This window comes from Meles meles, chromosome 7 (genome assembly GCF_922984935.1).
Source record: "Meles meles chromosome 7, mMelMel3.1 paternal haplotype, whole genome shotgun sequence".
NCBI lineage: Eukaryota > Metazoa > Chordata > Mammalia > Carnivora > Mustelidae > Meles > Meles meles.
In genome coordinates this window covers 26,133,475-26,153,898 of record NC_060072.1, presented here as the reverse complement: position 1 = coordinate 26,153,898, position 20,424 = coordinate 26,133,475, and positions in this window count along the sequence as shown.

Here is a 20,424-nt window from a genome sequence, read left to right as displayed (position 1 = left end):
GAAAGAAGGAAAGATAAAGAAGGAAGGGGGGGGGGAGGAAAGAAATTTAGTGCCAGGTTCCCAACCCAGGATTATTTTGCACCAAAACTTCTTTTAACTACCTCCTTATTTTTAGATTTTCAAGGTGATTCCAAGTTAGGTGATTTCGTTCTGACTCTAGACTGATGGCTGAATTTCCCAAGACTTTAAGTTTGAGATGAGGGCAGAGGAGATGGACCATGATTGAATGGAACTGGAAGGGTCCCCCCAGTAACCACAAACCTACCTTCAAAGGTAATAAATCTTTAAAAAAAAAAAAAAAGCTAAAAGCAAATGCCTTTAGCTTTGGGGTTAGGACAAAAGATAGAGACCACTACAGCCTGGTGTTGACTCCCTCAGGAGTGATGGTTAAATCCTAGAAAGTAGAAAAACATATTCCCCGTCACATCCTTGCCCCCAAGTCCTCAAGGTGTTCAGAAAGTTGTTTTAGAGCAAACATGATTCCAAAACGTTAACTTTTGGGATAGAATCGACATTGCATCTCATTGTCACTCAGTAATTATTGGCACTAAGATGAGATCTAAGTAATTTATAAGAAAGGAGGACAGAAGGCGGCAGCACAGGCTACTCACACCTGAAGCACTGGGAGGGTAGCCTGAGGAAACTGTTAGATGGAGGGGAAGAAAATGTTTTTTTTCTCCTGTACCCTTCTAAGTTCTTTGGGGGGAGGGGGGTGGAACAAGACAGATTAACAAAAGAAAGGCATATCGATATACGTTAAATACGTTTTACATGACGCAGGAGCCTTCATAAGGAAGTGAAGCCCCTACAAAACGATTAAACCTGAGTGTTTTCACGTCAGGTTTGATGAACTGTGGTTAAGTGAGGAAAGGGATGACAAGACAGCCAGAGCGTTTCACTCAGATTCCTCTGTGTCCCTTTGTCTTCAGAGACAGGATGATCCTTTCCTTATGATGATGGGGAAGGCACCTCCCACATAAGGGTTTTATGACCTGCTTCTGGAGAAGGTTAGAAAGTCCTTCCTGCACAGGCTGTTTCTCACATTTCTGCAGCTTAAAATAGTCAATGAGCCAAGGCACTATATTTTGCGTTAGCACATTCTAGACCTCATCATGGATGTTGCTCACAGCTGAGCACTCCATACTGACCCAGGGTTGTAAATTCCAGTTCCTTAGAGGAGGGAATAGGAAAAAGGATGTTCTTCCACTGAGAATACAGCTCCAATTTACACAAGTTTCCAAAGAGTTTGGATCTCAAATACCTCACTCTACTTCTAGCACCAAAAAGAAGCATGCCAAGACCTGAGAGAAATAATTTGTTATAATTTGCATGTTAGTTGGCTTTCAGGAAGCTTGGCTCCTGAGCATCTTAATGTCAAGGATTTTTAGCATTAAAACACTTAGCTTTCCACACTTTAGAAACTCTCAATGCTAATGTTTTTGTTTTCTATTTTAACTAACAATTCTTTGGCTGACATCTTTCATCTTCAAAGCACTTAAATTCCTAATAAGTAAAAAAAAAAAAAAAAAAAAGCAGGGCTTTGGAAGAGTTTGGGCCATAATGATAGACTGAAAATTAATTTTACCCTTGACCTTGATATTGACCTGCTGTGATCTTGCAAAGATCATTTATCTTCCTTTTTTCAGTCTTTTCTTTATAAAACATAAAAAATAATGTGGATATTATTTTGGGATCACTGGAGAAAATAGATAAGTCTAGATTATTTGTAGATGTACTCATATCAAATCCAATTATGTAAATGCTATTTTTAAAAATCTTTCTAATTCTGTACTATATGATTTATAAGTTTCATACAGTGAAAACAAAATTTAATTTGCTAGTTTGTCAAAATCTAACATCTCTAGTTTCCTTTCAATTAGGGTGAAAGAGCCATAGGAAAATTGAAATAATGAAGTCTCCAGAGTTAATTTTGTGTCTTTTTCTGCTGCACAGAACCATGACTCTTAACTCTCTGCCTGAAAATTTCTCATTACTCAGGGGGTTCAATTCTCATGTCCCTGACCTTGGATCTATAAACACAATTTTATATGAATAGATATATCACAAGAAATAGGGACATCAAAGACATTAAAACTATATAATTTCTCCAGTAAACAAAGAATGCAAACTCAAATTAAGTAACTTTCTCACCTCGCCATTTGGCAAATATTAAAAAATTACAGTTTCAGCATTGGCTATGGTATAAGGAAACAAGTTATCATATAATATAATTAATGGGAGTATAAACTGGTAAGACTTTATTGAGGAGCAATTTAGAAATAGTTATCATAAGTTTCCAATTTTTCTCTGAACAGCATGGTCTTTCATCAAGTTACAAACATACAATATCGAGCATCGCTGGGGATGCAAAGACAAGAAACCCCTCTTACACCGCTGGCGGGAAGGTGAGCTAGCATGACCACTTCCAAACACGATCTGATAAGGCTGAAGTCGTGCCTCTCTTATGACTCAGCAGTTTCACACCTGGGCACACAGTCAAGAGAAACCTTTGCACACGTCTTCATATCCCCACTGTGAGACCAAGAAAACGGAAACAGTCCCAACTGTCAATCAACAATGCAACAGAGCCACACATAAACACAACAGCAGAGATGAGAGTGAATTACATCCACTGGCAATGACACAGGTGACCTCAGGGACAAGCGGCAGAAATAAAGTCTACGGCACGATTCCACTTGTGTCAAGTTCAGAAACATGCAAAACTCCTTCATATGTTGTTTACAGGAACATATATGTGTTGACACTGAAAACAAGGTAATGAGACACATAAACTCAGGATAGAGGTTCCCCCTGAAGAAGGGGAGGGAGGAGGAGGGTGGAGGAAGGCAGGCAGGGGGCTCTAAAGGTAACAAAAATGTTTAAATTTTTTCCCTTGGTGGTAAGTTAAGGGTGTTTGGTGATAAAAGTGCTTCTTTTTACTTTATAAATTTTTTTTGTATCTAGTCAATGGTTAATAAAAGCAAATTAGGGTACCTGGGTGGCTCAGTCTGTTAAGTGTCTGTCTTCAGCTCAGATCGTGGGATCCCAGGGGGCCTAGGATGGAGTCCCGCATCCAGCTCCTTGCTCAGCAAGGCTTCTGCTTCTCCCTCTCCCTGGCGTTCCCCTGCTTGTGCTCTCTCTCTCCTCTCTGACAAATAAATAAATAAAATCTTAAAAAAAAAAATGAAAGAACTTAAAAATCCAGAAGACAGTCATTAGTCAACATAAATAGAATGATTTTGTTCACATGAAACTATACCTTTTGTGCATATAAACAGCATATAAAGATGCCTTCAAGGACATACACTAATGTATTGATCACTATGATTACCTAGTGATTGAGTTCAGATAGACTGTGCTCATTGTTTCACTTTACTATGTTGGTTGTTTGTTCTTATAAGGAGCATGCGTTCTTTTATTATAAAGATGATAAAGCCGTTTTTTAAAAAAGATACAACAATTAGGATATGTGTATCCTATATATACACATATATATGTGTGTATATATATATATGTGTGTGTATGTGTATGTTATATATGTATACTTTTTAATATATTACATATTGTGCTGCAAAGAATTAACCATAACCAAAGAGAGGTCTGGCCTTTGATCCCAGTTTCTGGGCAGTAACCTCTAAGCTCCTGAAATGTCTTGTCTGATAAGAGTGTCTTTGTTTACCTGGGGCTTTGGGCCACACCAGATCATCTATGCCAGCAGTGACTTGACAGTAGGGGGCCTGGAGCCACATGCAATCAGCTCAGTCTGCAAGTGCTGGAGGCTAAGGTCAGTCAAGCAGGCAGTAAACCATATCTCTGTGACCAAGCCCCAGTAAAAACTCAGGACACTAAGACTCAGGGGAGCTTCTCCGGTTGGCAGCGCTCCATGTATATTATCATGTGCATTGTTTCTGGGAAGAGTTAGGGCTGCCCACGACTCCACCAGGAAGGACAAGTGGAAGCTTCTCACTTGGAACACTCTCGGACTCTGGTGCATGCACCAGATTAAAACAACCCATGGTTGTTTTTAATCCGCATCCTCCCATTGTAATAAACTGTAACCATGAGTACTACTGCTGTCAGTGAGCTCTGTCAGTCCTTCCAGGAACTTCTTAAAACTGGGAAGTCGCAAACATTGTACATAATATTGCACATTGTAACAGCAAAACAAACAAACAAAACTTAGAAACCACCTGTCAAGCAAGAGAAAATGAGTAGAATGAATTCTGGTATATCCACACTTTAGAATAGTATTGTCATTAAAACCCTACAGAAGAATGTTTAAGGAACATTGTATCCTAAGGAACAAGTACAAGGTGCCTGGCTGTTTCAGTTGGTGGAATGAGCAACTCTTGATCTTGGGGTTGTGAGTTTGAGTTTCATGTTGGGTGTAGAAATTACTTTTTTAAAAAAGGAAAATAAGACTAAGGAAATAAGGAAAAAAAGGAAAAGGAAAAAGGAAATAAGAACTAAGACAATAAGATTTCTTTTTTTTTTTCAATTTACTTATTACTATTACTATTAATTTTTTTAATTCACTTTTTAAATTTTACTGCTATTACTATTAATATTACTTATAAGTAAATTTTAATTTACTTATTTGACAGAGAGAAAGAGATCACAAGTAGGCAGAGAGGCAGACAGAGAGAAGGGGAAGCAGGCTCCCTGCTGAGAAGACAGCCCGATGTAGGGCTCGAGATCATGACCTGAGCCAAAGGCAGAGGATTGACCCACTGAGCCACCCAGGCACCCCTAATGTTTCTTTTTTAATGAAGAGTATGCATGTGTGTGTGAGAGAGAGAGGTTCTGTGAGGGAATGAATCAGACACAGACTCTGCCTCAGAGTCCAGTATCAGATAGTCTTTCAGCGTGCACATATATTATCCAAAATCTCCTGAGCTTCCTGAGCCTGTACATGGCAGCCCCTTCTTTAGTGAACTTTTCCCCTCTTACACCAACCATATGCTTATAGCTATATTACCAAATTCTTCATGGTCCCATCCCCCTGCCCTTGTTAGTCCTCAGTGGGTGACCAACTTATGTTGGGCCTGTCATGGTACCCCAGCCCACTGGCCACAGCTGACTGGTGGAGGAATAGGAGAGTAAGAGTTCTACCATAGAATTCTTTATAACTGAAAGTAGTAAAAAGCCCTTGTCCCTACATTGTGAAACATAGGAACTGCCAGTGGCAATCAAGAGGGAACCAATTGGCAGTGAGAGAAAATACCCAAAAACACATACAGTGAAGAGAATTAGAGGGGCATGGTCATGTTTGAAGCCACATCCAGTTTTCCCAAGACACAATTTCATCCCCTGCCTTTTGCCATTTGGTTATAAGACCTTCAATGATTTGATCTGCCTCAGTATCTTCCCAGTGGGTTTCTCTTTTGCTTGGACTTTTCAAGATGGAGTTGTGTCATTGGCATTTAAGGATATTTATTAATAAATATATTGGCCATGTCAGAAGAGTGGTATATCTTTGATTTCTCTCTCTTACTTCCCACAAACAAGCAATCACAACATTTTGTTTACATTTCCACATAATACTCTCCAGCCCTTTTCTTTAATTGTAAAAGCCTCTTAACTCTCTATTCATTAATTCAGTTATTCATTAAGTATGTACTGAGTGCCCAGCATATACCAAGCACTTTTTCAGGTGTTAGAGAGGTAAACAGTAAACAAAACAAAGCCCCTTCCTTCATGAAGACTCTGTTGTCATAGAAGGATACAATTAATATACAAACACAACAAGCTCAACCTCATAATATAAGGTCTAACCATGATCAGTGCTATGAACAAGCAATGGCCCAGTATTGCCGTAATGATGATCCCCAATCATGCCTTAGGTTTTCCCCTCCCACACTGATTCCGGCTTAACTCCAGAACGTGTTTTAGCCAATGTGACATAACCAAACATGGCGCAAGCAAGAGCTTAAAAAGTACTTGTATATTGGACTTGCTTTTTCTTGCTTTTGAGAACACTTCTGCCACCATGTCCCAACTAGTCCCAACTGTCCCAGCCATTTCAGCTGTCCTAAGGTCTTACACATGTGAATATGGCCCCTAGATGATCCAGGCACAGCCAAGCCAGCTCAAGCCAGAAAAACTGTCAGCCATGCCACACGATGGTTAAAAAAATAATAAATATTTGTTGTTTGCAGCCAGTAGGTTTGGGTTATGTTTTGTTACACAGCAAAAGCTAGCTGTGAGAGTGTTACAATGGAATCGATGGTGATGAGGAGGCCTCTTCGAAGAGAGAACATCTGAACAGAGAGCTGCACAAAGAGAGAGATTAAACCATTTGGCTCTCTGAGGGAACAGAGTTTCAGGGGGAGGGAATAACATTCCAGGTGGAGGGAAGCATGTGAAGAGCTTTGAGGCAGAATGTTTGGCAAGTTCAGTGATAGTAAGTTTGTCAGAGTAGCTCAAGTTTAGTGCTCCAGGGGCAAGAGCAATAAGAAATTAGGTCAAAGAGGTGGCTGAGGATCTGTGCTATCCCACGTAAGGGTTGTGCTTTGGTATTTTGGTATTAATTACAATTACCAAATTGTAACAAGTTACCACCGCATTGGTAATATGTTACTTGCAATTAACAAATAGGGTTATTATCAAGCTGTTGGTCTTTGCCAATCTGATAGGTGAAAAGATGGTGTTTTTTAAAAAATATTTTATTTATTTATTTGACAGAGAGAGAAAGATCACAAGTAGGCAGAGGGGCAGGCAAAGAGAGAGGGAAGCAGGCTCCCCACTGAGCAGAGAGCCCGATACGGGGCTCGATCCCAGGACCCTGAGATCATGACCGGAGCTGAAGGCAGAGGTTTAACCCACTGAGCCATCCAGGTGCCTCATAAAGATGGTTTTAATTTGTCTTTTTTTTTTTTTCAAAGATTTTACTTATTCATTTGAGAGATAGACAGAGGGAGAGGAAGCGAGCATGAGCAGGGGGGAGGCACACCCTGTTGAACAGGGAGCCTGTTTTGTAGTTCTTCACCCAGCAGGCAAATAAGGCTTTGTCTGTGATTGAATCACGTGTTGAAAGAGTCAGTCTGGCCACTGTAAAGAACAGGCTGACGGGGCCACTCAAGGCATCCAGCGGAGCTGGCGGACTGCCACGCTAATGCTCCAGGTGAAAGAAGATGGCAGTTAGGATTAGAAATGGAGCGTTGGGATGGTGACAAGGGGTCAGACTCAGGATAATATCACAGTAATAGCTAATATTCGTTGTAAGTTTACTCTGTATTAGGCACTGCGATAATGGCCCTGTAAGTACTTTCCCATTCTACTTCCCTAATAATTCTGAGGAAGTTGCAATTTTTTTCCACCTGCAGAAGCAGGGGAAGTGGGTTTGCCTCCAAAGCCCACCCACTCCCCTGCGATGCCACACTCCCGACAGCCTCTCCTACCCGTTGTCCTACCATCTGTGCTCTCTGCAGTCACAGTTCTGTCATTGTCATTCTCCTGCTTAGATACCCTAAAGTGGCTCCCTAAGTCTCAGGCCTCCAGAGTCTACAGAACTGTGAAGATGTGGCCTGAGTTGACTGGTACCGCTCCCCCGTCCGCATTCCTCCCCCCTCAATGGCTGACCTTAACGGGGACGCTCCTGGCCTGGAGCCCACAGCCCCGCACCCTGCCTTCAGACCTGCGTGCATTCTCCCTCAACAGCACCCTTTCCTCTTCCCACTTCCTGTCCCAGACTCGGTCCCATTGGCCGCTCAGTCCCACTTCAGACGTGTATTCCTTCGGGAACTTTTTGCCTCAAAAAAATCCTGGATTAGGTGGCCCATGTATATTTTCCCAAAGGAATCCTGAATTCTCCCCTTGGCAGGACTCAGCACACTAGCATCCATAACGCCATCACAATCCCTCCCAACTGGACCATAAACCATTTCCAAATGTACTATAAACCAAACACAAGCAGTATTTGGTTTTTTTTCTTAATATTTCTATACAATGATTTTAAAAGGTAAAAAAAAATTGACATTGCTCACAGATCAGAGTATAAAACTGTATGCTGGAAAAGTCTCTCTCCCCTCCTCCTACCATTTCCCATGCACTTACTTTTCTTCTTCTACAAGAAGCTATTATCGTTTCTGTTTCTCTCCTAGAAACTGTTTATGCATATTCAAGACTACGTGTGTATTCATTTCTCCTACAAACATTTCACACAAATGCTAGCATGCCATACACATTTTGCTGTACCTTTTTTCACTTAGAATGTCTCAGGGAGATTTTTTTTTTTTTAAGATTTTATTTATCTGTTTTGAGAGAGAGGGACAGTGGAGGAAAGGACAGAGGGAGAAGCGGAGGGAGAGAAGCAGGCTCCCTGCTGGGCACAGAGCCTGACATGGGGATGATCCCATGACCCCAAGCTCATGACCTCAAGATCATGACGAAAGCCAAATCCAAGGGTTGGTCAACTGAGCCACCCAGGAGTCCCTCTGGGGTCTTTCTATATCAATACATAAGGAGCTGCTCCTGTGTGTGTGTGTGTGTGTGTGTGCGTGCGTGTGTGTGTGCGTGTGTGTGTGTGTGCATGCATGCATGTGGGTGAGGGACCCGAACTACATTTTGTTCACTGTCACATTCCTCGTTGCCTCACAGGGGTCTGGCACAAGCCAGGGACAAAATGACTCAAATTAAATTGCAATATAGGAGAGGTGCCTATCGGTGCCTATCGGTGGAGCATGCGACTCTTGATCTCGGGATTGTGGGTTCGAGCTCCATGTTGGGTGTAGAGATTACTTAAAAAAATAAAACGTTTTAAAAAAGAAATTACAATAAAGTGGCTGGATGATGGACATTGGGAAGGGTATGTGCTGTGAATTGTGTAAGACTGGTGATTCACACACCTGTACCCCTGAAACAAAGGATATATTACATGTTAATAAAAGTAAAAAATAAAAAAAGAGAAAAATTACAATACAGGAAATTGATAGTAAGTGCCGAGGATATCCAAATGACTAATAAACACACAGAAACATGCTCATCATCATGATTCTGCAGAGACACGTGAATAAAAAGCATGGTGAGAACTACCACCCACCCACCAGAATGGCTAAAAAAAATCAAATGAGGATCCGGTAACAGCAAGTGTTAGAGAAGACACGGCCCACCTGAAGCCCTCACACTTGCTGCCGAGAACGTAGATGGATGCAGCCACTTTGGGAAAGTGGTGATAAGAACTACGAAAGTGGAACATATGCTTAAGCTATGACACACACTCTATTCTTAGGTGTGCATCCATCAGAAATGCTGGATGTGTTCACCAAAAGACACATAGAAAAAAGTGTGCAGCGAAGGACTGACCTTGCCCAAAGAAAGATTAGGTCCTTTACCAGCTCCTGGGAGGTAACCTCTAATCCCCCTAATGTCCTGCCTGAGAAGAGTGTCTGTGCTCTCCTGGGGACTTTGGGCCACACCAGATTGCCTATGCCAGCAATGCGACTTACGGTTAGGGCCTTGGGCCACCTGGTATCAGCTTGACATCTGGAAGAGCTATAGTCGAAGGACAGCCACACAGCAGTCACCATATCAACATAACTTATCCTCCCCCCAAAATTCCTGGACACAAAGGCTATGGGGGGCCCCCTGTTTGGCAATATTCCATGCCTGTTGTTATCTGTCATTGCTGAGAGATGTAAGTGCTGGGAGAAGACAACTATTAGCCCCCACCAGGAACTCTCTTGGATTTGCCCTGTAACCCTTTTCCCATTGTTGATTTTAGTCTCTGTTCTTTCGTTGTCATAGACCATAACTGTGCATATAACAGCTTTCTCTCTGAATTCTGTGAGCCCTGCCAGTGTGTTGTTGAACCCAAAGAGGGTCTGGGGTACCTCTCAGAGAGCAGCAAGAATATTCACAGAAGCATTATTCATAACAGATAAAAACTGGGGGAAAACCCAAATGGCCATCAACAGTAGAATACATAAACCAACCATGGAGGTTCGTGCGGTGGAGTACTCTAGAGCAAGAAAATAAACAGAAGTACAACTGCATGGGACCATATGCATGAATCAATATTCAAATGCAATATTGAATAAGGGAAGCTACACAAAGGAGTACATAGTGTATGATTTCATTTCTTGGGGGTTCAAAAACTAATCTATGGTGATAGAAGTCTGAATAAGGGTGCCTTTGGCATGGAGCAGAGGGAGAGGAGGCAAGCTCTGTAGCATCTCTTATAGGAGCATTCATCCCCTTCACAGGGCTCCACCCTCATGACCCCACCATTTCCCAAGGGGCCCACTTCCTAATGCCATCCCCTTGGAGTTGGGATTTCGACACATGAATTTTGGGGGAGGAACACAAACATTCAGCTCACAACACTGGGAGAGGGCACAGGAGTGTTTCTGGGGTACCGGTAATGCTCTGGTTTTGGATCTGAGTGGTGGTTAGAAGGGGGATTCACTCCATAAACATTCATCAAGTTTGACACATGATGTGTGCACTTTCATATAATTCATATATGTACACATAATATGTATATTATACCTCAACAAAGTTTGCTTCCGGACACACCTTGTACAGTTTCAATGAAGGAAAGGGGAAGAGGGGGAGAGGGAGAGGGAGAGAGGAAGGCGGAGGGGGCAGGGGAGAGGTACAGGGAGTCGGAGGGGGGGAGGGGAGGGAGGAAGGGCGGTGACTAATGCTAAGTGCTGGCAAGTGTGCAGAGTAACTGGAATTCTGGGCTGGACAGGCTTGCCAAATGGTACGACCACTCTAGAGAACGGTTTGACAGTTTCCTACCATGCGAAGCATACACTGACCACGTGATCCAGCGATCCCACTCCAAGGAGTTCCTCAAAAGAAAGAAAAACGTATTCACACAAACACTTGTCTGCAAACGAGCAGCTTTACTCATTAGCTTAAAAAAAACCTGGGAGAACTTAGATGCCCTTCAACAGGCGAGTGAGTAAATGGGCTGTGATGCATCCACCTGGCAGAATGCGCTACTATTCCATTCAGCACGGAGTGGGAGCCTGCACCAACCGTGAGGGCTCTCAGGCACCAGGCCACGTGAAAGAATTCCACCACGAAAGGCTACCCCCTAGATGGTTCCTCTTCTACGACGTTCTGGGAGAGGCAAGACTTCAGTGACAGAAAACAGATCCCTGGCTGCCTGGGGCTGGCAGGTTGTGGGAGGGGTTGACTACAAAAGAAATTACATTCAACTCCCTACAAGGGAATTCTGGGGCCCTGGGTGCGTGCCACCACGTGACTCTGCTGCTGTTGGCAACTGAACGTGTTTGTCAAAACTCAGAGCTGCCTACTAAAAAGGATGAGTTTTACCTGTACCCAAAGGATACCTCCCTAAACCTCAAAGGATGTATAAAAATGTTCAAAGCTTCCTTTAAAATGATAATGGGTGCTACAGGAGATGTAAGGAATGAAGCCCAGAATACAGAAAGTTTCTTTCGAAGCAAGAATCAGGAAAGCTTTGAAGGAAATGTTCGTGTTGGAGCCGGGCCTGGAATGTGAATGATACCTGGGAAGTCACCATCTTGAAGAACTGATTTCTAAACGTGAATTCGTAGGAGAAAATACCAGAGAGAATCCTATGTCTACGCTTTTACCATTAGCACCTCTGCCGGGGACACAAACCAGCTAAACTCTCAGAGTCACTTAGAATCATCGTGCAACAATACGGCAGCCGCACTGCGTCTGCTAAAGAAACGGTTCCGGGGCTCAGAGAAGTGGGGTCCTCCGGTCGTGCAGGAACTTCCAAGCTTCCTTCACAATATTGGTCCCTTCAGAGTAAGAATGTCCCCGTGATAATAAACCTAATACTTATATTGCACTTACAATGTGCTAGGCCCTGTTCTGAATTTTTACATATATATACATATATAAAAATATAATTTAATACAATTACATATACATATAAATAGATTTTATATGCAAAATCTCTATATTTCATATATATGTTTAAACTAATAAATATACAGTATCTAAAATATATATCATTTTATCTCTATAAAATATGGAGAGCTAGATATAGTCCATCCTCACAGCAGCACCATGTGGCAGGTGATTTTATTATCAACTTCATTTTACAGATGAGAAACTAGAGAACAGCTGCTTAAGGAACTTGCTTGGGGTACAGAATTAAGGAGGGCGGAGGCAGCATTCAGTCTGAGCGGTGTGGCCCCAGAGTCACAATGTCCCTGAGCACAATGTTGGAGGCCCTCCCCATACAAATGCCGGTCAAGTGAGATCCAGAGTGTGAGCCCGCGCTCTGCGCCTGGTCTGGAAGGAGGCACCGGCGTCCCCATCTGCCCTTCCACAGCCATAAGCAAGGAAGGCAGACCTGCAAGGGGATGCTCATTTCTCCACTGGAATTCAGCCCCCGACCCCGGGTGACCAGCGAAGCCTCTGTCAGGTGCTAAGGAGGCGTCGTCACCAAGCTGGAAGCAGGGCCGCCGAGCTGTTCACAAGTGCTAACAGGAGTCAGACAGCCTTCCTTCCCAGCCTGCCTCCCCCCTTCGGTAACTAGGAAACCTGGAGCCAGTGACTTCTTAACCTCTCTCTGCTTCTGCTTCTTTATCTGCAACATAAGAGAAATAAAACTACCTACTGAGTAAGAGAAATAATACGAGTAAAAACTTCGAACGGTGCCAGGCATAGTCAGGGCTCCAAAAATGCTATTACAGTGAAGCCTGCTGCGTTGGGCAGACATTTCCCCTGTAAGCCTGACGTTGTGAAGGCCGTCTTTTCTTCCCCCAGCTTTCCGGAGATAGAACTGATATACAGCATTCTGTAAGTTTAAGGTGTACAACATGTTGACTTGATTCACTAATACACTGTGAAATGACTGACCACACCAGTAGCTAGCACCCCCATCCGATCCTGTAATTATTTTGTGTGTGTGTGTGTGTGTATGGTGAGAAAATTTAAGATCTACTCTCCTAGCAACTTTCAAGCATCTACTACAGTATTATTTGCTGTGGATGTCCCCTCTTCTTTCTGTTTCTATGAGTTCGCATTTTTTTTTTTAAGATTCCACATATATGGGAGCGAAAGCTCCCTTGACCTAGACCTTGACCTTGACGTTGGCTGCTTGTCTCTCCCTTCCCTGGCTGGGTCAGAGGCCTTTTCCTGTCCTGCTGTCAGTCTGGAGTGGCTTCTCCCCAGCCTGAGCCAGGCCAGCAGTTCTCCTGGTTGCTTCCTGCAGCCGGCACTTTTTTCTTGTTTCTAGCTATTATCACATCCTTCTTCGGTTCATAAATACAGCATTAAAAAGTCATTGGCTCCTCTCCTTTTCCCATGTTCCACAGCTGTAATAGGTCCCCCAGGAACAGGAGAGTAGGCGCAACTGCAAGCTGGAATAAGGAATAGGAAAATGAATTCTCTTGTGGTAACGTTTTACTTAATGCTGTTTTTAGGAGGGGAAGCCTGTCCTCCCTACTCCCTGCAGCTTTGTATCGAGGCTGGGATTTCGGGCCTTTTCAAGACTGCAAATAGGCCTGACCCATCTGGCGAATCTCTAAGTCAACTCTACTGTAGTGCACCACTGCTCCAAACTGGAGGTATTTAAATTCAACTTTCTCCCGGACTGGGAGGAAAACAAACATCGCCGTGCTGCTTTAAGTGTTCCCACGAAGTCCCTGATGCCCCTGATCGGAAGGATGTAAATAGCAGGGGCTCTCTCTTCCCCCAGGTCATTTGCACATGGTCTACTACGGTAGAAGTAATTTGGAAGAACGCTTTGAAACTACGAGAATGTCCCCAAAGTGGGTCTGTATTTTTAAAAACTCTGTACCTCTTCCTCCTCCTTATTTAAAATTTCCCTGCTCTCTGGGAGGCAGATCGAACCCTTCAGGCATCTCCACACCTCCCCTCTTCCTCCTGGTTTTCCAAACCAAAGTGCGGAGTCTTTACAGAGTCTGAAAATGCCACAGATGCGTTTGCTTCCTCAGCCTCTCTTGGGGCCGAGCGCAGACATGTGACCTGATTCCAGGCAGTGGAATGTGGGGAGATCTGATAGAAGGCATCTAAGAAAGGTTTCTTTGCTGATGGATAAAGGAAAGAAAGGCCTCGCTCCTTCTTTCCTGGACACGTGTCTGGGGGTAGGAGATGCCTTGGGAGCCTCTTGTCCTCATCCCTTCCATTCAGTGCTTCCCCTGGTGCCAGGCCTGGCTCTGTGCCCATTCTTAGAAATCTCAGTCACTCACATGGCTTCACCGGTTACTCCGGTAACTCAGCAAATGTATATTAAGCACTTAACTCTGTGCCATGCTCTAGAAGCTAGAAGAAGACAGACAAGGTCTCTGCTCTCACGAAACTTGCAGCAGCTCCTGGCACAGGATCTCCAATGGTCTCCGTTCCATTTGTTTCTGTCTGGTGGGGCCACCATCCCTGATACAACACTTCTGTAGTCAGAGTCACTCTCTTTTCTCCAAAACTGACTTCCTTGTTTCTGTTAGTGAGTCCCAGGCTCAAAATCGTGACATCGTCTTTGTCTTTTCGTTCACCCTGTTGCTTGCATACCCCACTTCTAGTCATTGACTCTACCCAGAGTAGGTGCTGGGTAGCAGCACCTCTATCCAGCCAGGTGCTGGAGCTACAAAGATACACTGTGCACACACAGATAATCACAATACAGTGGGCAATGTGCATCAATAGAGGCTTATCCAAGATGGCGGGACGGAGTGTCCAAATTCTTCCAAGGGAGCCCAGGACGGAGAAAATGGGGGGACCAGGAGAAGACTGCCCGAGCTGAAAACGGAAACTTGGGAAATAGTTAGAGGGCAGAACAGCATCAAATGCAGCCGAGAAGTCAGATTATGAAAGGTCTTCTGGCAGCCAGGAAGGGTCTTTCAGCTTCGTAAACTAGGAGTGATCTTGGTGAGAATGGTTTCAGTGGAGTGTGGGTTCACCTGTGGTAGGTGAAGGATGACTGGAGGATGGTGAGGAGGACTGGTTTTAATTCTCAGCATCTATCCTCCCTTCTAGAAACACCATCTTGATTATCCTTTGGGATCAGGCCTCTCTCAGACCTTGCTTGGGTAGAGCTGGCCCTACCTCCAGGTCCAGAGCCCAGCCCGTCAGATCACCACATATCCGTGGCCATGGAGATTGATTCAGGAATGGGCTCATGACCAAATCCTGACCAGTGAGAAACAGGCTGCTGAGCTCTGAGGGAAAGAGGTGTTCCCGGTCTATACTAGTCCAAACCCAGACTCTTATCTTGTCAGAGCTGGACCACCACACTAGTCCTTTCACCAGTTCCCTTGTCTCCTCTTTGTGGTGACCACAGTCATTCCCAGCGCTGCTTTTACATTATTCACGAACTCTTGAGCACCGTCATTAAATATCCTGTGCGACTCACCTCCTACTCCACAAACAGACTGAATCTGCCGTTCCTTGCACCTTCCTGTCAACAGGGCTTTACCTCTGTAAAAACCCTTCTCTGAGGTTGCCCACCCCTTTCCTTCTTACTATTCAAATCCTTCTCATCTTTCAATGTCTCAGCTCAACTGCCATCTTCCCTGACTCTCATTTCGTATCAATATGAATTGATGGTAATTTTTAGAAAACATGATTTATTGTCTAGTTTTATTACCTCTCATTTTACATGTTAATGTTTTGCTTTCCCAAACTACCTTGGAAGGAAGTTGAAGACAAAGACTGTGTCAAAATCATTGGTGTAGTGTGTAGCATCTATGACAGGGTTCTGTACGGTAGACGTTCAAACATTTTCAAAGAATGACTAATAGACATTTCCCAGTTTGGCAGTGGGTGGCAGGAAATAGAGATGAATGCAAAACTACAATTTAAATTATGAGAAGACATTTGGTCAGAGGCAAGAGAGGAGAAAACATTGAATGGGTGTGAATAGCCAAGAAGACAGAGTTGGAGGAAGTCAAACTTGACAAGTCAAGGGGCAGGGGCCACAAGGACAAGCTCTAAACACACTGTATAGTCTGTGATTTACGGAGTGATGGGAAGGAGAAGCTAAGTGACCTAGTTGAGGGAATCAATGCCCCAAGGAGAAGCTAAGTGACCTACTTGAGGGAATCAGTGCAACCGCTGACTTCAGCAGCAAGGTCTCAAGCGACTCAAAGTGGGTGCAAGGTGGGGGGACCTTTGGAAGTAGCATTCATTAGACTTGGGACATTTTCTCACCCTCTTCAACTCTCTCTGAAGATGCTGTAGGAGAATGAAGGAAAGTTCCCCAAAGGGCTTCATGAGGAATGTGGAATCGTAGTGAATAACCGTTCCTGATAAGGTCCCAGAAGACTTCCTCATTGTAATTCTCACCTATTTATGACTCCCTTTTCCTGACACATTCTCTCCACTGACCCTCCCTCTCATGGTTGTGCTCCTAATGAACGGTCTCTTCCTTCTCAATCTCATTCGTTGGATCACTCCATCTTTATCTCCCTGGCCTCTGAGTGACAGACGGTGCCAGGCCTTCATCCTTAGGCCTCTTCTTGGCTAGATTTGTTCTCGGGTCTCAAAGGATCTTATCAAGATCCAGGACTTTTATAAGCTGATGACACCAAGTTATGTATCTCAAGTCCTAATTTTTCTCTCCTCTCCCTTGACCTTTACACTTGTATATCCGTTGTCTACTCGTTATCTCTACTTGGTGAACTAATCACCATTCCAGATTTGGTATGTTCAGAATTGAGTTTTCACATACACACACATACATACACATACATACACGCCACCTCCACCAAAGCCTACTTCACCTGCATTCTCGGCCATTTCTGTTAAATACCACTCCATGCTACCAGTTGTCAGGCACAACTCCTTGGGTCATCCTCACCTGTACACTTCTCATAGTTGATATCCAATCAATCAGCAAATCTGGGTAGCTCTGCCTTCAAAAGAGCTTGATTCTGAGATGTCTCACCATCTCTGCCACTACCACCCAAGCCCAGTCTCCCATCCTTTCTCATCTAGATGATTACAGCAGCCTTATCATTGATCTTTGTGTTTCCACCTTTGTTGCCTACCATCTCTTCCCGCAAAGCATCCAGAGTTATCCTTCTGAAATGTAAATGAAGTCCTATCACTCCTTAGCTCAAAACCCTCCTGTGAAATTCTGACCCATGCTACAACAAGAATGAACCCTAAGAAAATTATGCCTGGTGAAATAAGCCAGATATACAGGACAAATATTGTAGGACTCCACTTATAGGAGGTAGCTAGAATAGTCAAACTCATACAGACAGGAAGTAGAACAGTGGTAACCAGGGACTTGGGGGAAAAGTAATGGAAAGTTTTTACTTAATGGGTACAAAGTTTCAACTTGGGATGATGAAAATGTGCTAGAGATGAATAGTAATGATCATTTCACAACAATGTGAATTTACTTAATGCCACTGAACTGTATACTTTAAAATGGTGAGGATGGTAAATTTTATCCAAGAAATTCTAAAGCCTCCAATGGCTTCCTGTCTCATTTACAGTCAAACCCAAAGTCCTTATCAAGGCCTACAAAACCCTACTTCAGGCTACCACTCTGCCCTCCTCTGTTACCACTCTCTGCCTGTCACACTGACTTGCTATTTCTCAATTAAGATACTGACACTCCCTCTCAAACGTGCCAAGTACTGTCCAGCATCAGGACCTTTGTGTTTGCTATTCTTTCTGCCTAGAATCTCCCCCACCCCCACTCCCAACACCAAAAGTCCACATGGTTCATGTCTCCTGCCCATTTCTTGACCGAAATATTTGTTTTTGGGGTGTTGAGTTGGATAAGTTCTTTACAGATCTTGGATACTAGCCCTTTATCTGATGTCATTTGCAAATATCTTCTGCCATTTCATAGGTTGCCTTTTAGTTTTTCTTACTGTTTCCTTTGCTCTGCAAAGGCTGATCTTGATGAAGTCCCAATAGTTCATTTTTGCCTTTGTTTCCCTTGCCTTTGGAAGCATGTCTAGCAAGAATTTGCTGTGGCCAAGGTCCAAGAGGTTGCTACTTGTGTTCTCCTCTAGGATTTTGATGGATTCCTATCTCACATTTACAACTTTCATCCATTTTGAGTGTATCTTTGTGTTGCATTTCTATTCATTAACAGTGAGACAAAACAAAGAGAAATTAAGGAGTCAATTCCATTTACAATTGTACCAAAAATCATTAGATACCTAGGAATAGAGCAAAGAGGTTAAAGATCTGTACTCTAAAAACCACAGAGCACTAATGAAAGAAATTGAGGAAGACACAACAAAATTGAAAAACCTTACATGCTCATGGATTAGAAGAATAAATATTGTTAAGATATGTATGCTACCTAGAGCAATGTACACATTCGATCCAATCCCTATCAAAATACCATCAACTTTTTTCACAGGGCTTAAAAAAATAATCTTAAAATTTGTATAGAGCCAGAAAAGACCCCAAATAGCCAGAGGAATGTTGAAAAAGAAAATCAAAGCTGGTGGCATCACAATTCCAGACTTCAAGCTCTATTACAAAGCTGTCATCATCAAGACAGTATAGTACTGGCACAAAAACAGACACATAGATCAAAGGAACAGAATAGAGAGCCCAGAAATAGACCCTCAACTCCATGGTTAACTAATCTTTGACAAATCAGGAAAGAATGTCCAGTGGAAAAAGGACAGTCTCTCCCACAAATGGTGTTGGGAAAATGGGAAGGCCACATGCAGAAGAATGTAACTGGATCATTTTCCTACATCACACACATGGATTAAACTCGAGTTTTTAATGCACATTTTTTATGCATTTTTCTTAGTCTGAGTACTCTGAAAAGTAGAAAAGTAGAAACATTTTATCTGGAAGAGTTGCAGGGTGAAGAGAAAGGGGGACATGAATGAGGCAAGGGGAGATGTGAAGGCCTTGTGAGGCCTTGTCATGTTGGCCACCACTTCATGACAAGCCATGACAGAGTCCCAGCTTGTCACTTGGCAGATGTATTCACACGGCATGAGGGACTCTGGGAGGTTTGCAAAGGTTTACACATTAAAGTAGTCCAAGGAATGGAGAAATATGGGAAATTACTGCCTCACTCCTTTCTGTCATCTAATTCCTATTGATCAAGCTTCACCCACATGAAGCAAACGTTCCACAACTTCCAAGTTACATCAAACAACCCCTTAGTGGCTACACGTGAAACCAGATCCTATGTCTCATGGTGTGACAATTCAACAGAGTCTGGAAGTGAAGAGGCCACTTAGTGTCATGAACCAATCAACAAAGTGAAAGAAGGCAGTCAGGAGATTTTCAGAATTTGCACAAGATTTATATCAAAAACAGTATTTTAAACAAAATTGGGACCATACCACACAGGTTACTTTCATCATTGAGATGTAATTCACATACCATAAAATTCACCTTTTTTAGTGTACAGTGCCATGGTCTTTAGCATATTCACAAAGTTGTACAACCAGCACCACTACCTAATTCCAAAACATTTTCATCAATTTGAAGAACTCCCATATCTATCAGCAATCACACCCCATTTTCCCTGCCCTCCAATCCCCAGAAACCACTAATCAACATTCTGTCTTTATGGATTTGCCCATTCTACAAATGGAATCACACAATATGTGACCTTTTGTATCTGGCTTCCTTCCCTTAGGATAGTATCTTCCAGGTTCATCCATGCCATACCATTTATCAGTACTTCATTCCTTTTTATGTTGGATAGTATTCCATTGTAAGGATATACTGCATTTCATTTGTCCATTCATCCAGCTGAGGAAAATTTGGGCTGTTCTACTTTTCTTGGCTATTATGAATAATACCGCAATGAACATTCATAAACAAGTTTTTATGTGGACATATGTTTTCATTTTTCTTGAGTATATATCTAAAAGTGCCATATTTTCTTAGGTATGTTTTTTGCATGTTTCTCCTTTTTTATTGATAACCAAACATACTTCAAAGTAATATAATGAGATAACTCTGGAAATCCCAGGTTTTGTTGGTGTCATTGCTTCTGATTGCTGTTGTTTGTTTGGCTAGTGCTTTGTGACCTAATCCTGTAAAGTCTGAGTTCTTTGTTGTGTGTGACCACTGCAATGTCTACTTAGCTTAATGGTCAATTTCTTGACGTACCTGAAACCAGGCAGCATCTGGGTGGTTCAATGGGTTAGGTTTCTGCCTTTGTCTTAGGTCATGACCCCAGGGTCCTGGGATAGAGCCCCGCATTGGGCTCCCTCCTTAGCAGGGAGTCTGCTTATCCCTCTCCTTCTGCTCCTCCCCACAGCTCATGCTCTCTCTGACTCTCTCAAATAAATGAATAAAAAATCTTTACACCTCCCCAAAAATGCCTGAAACCAATACATTGCCCAGTTTTTGTTGAGGGGCTCTGTGTGTGTATTGGGGAGAATGCTTTCAACATTCAAACAGTGGAAAGTCAATTTACATTCTGCCTCAGCTTTCACTTCCTGCTTTCACAGAGCCTTAAGGTTAGCCAGAGGTGAGAGCTTAGGTGAGACCTTTCTTGTG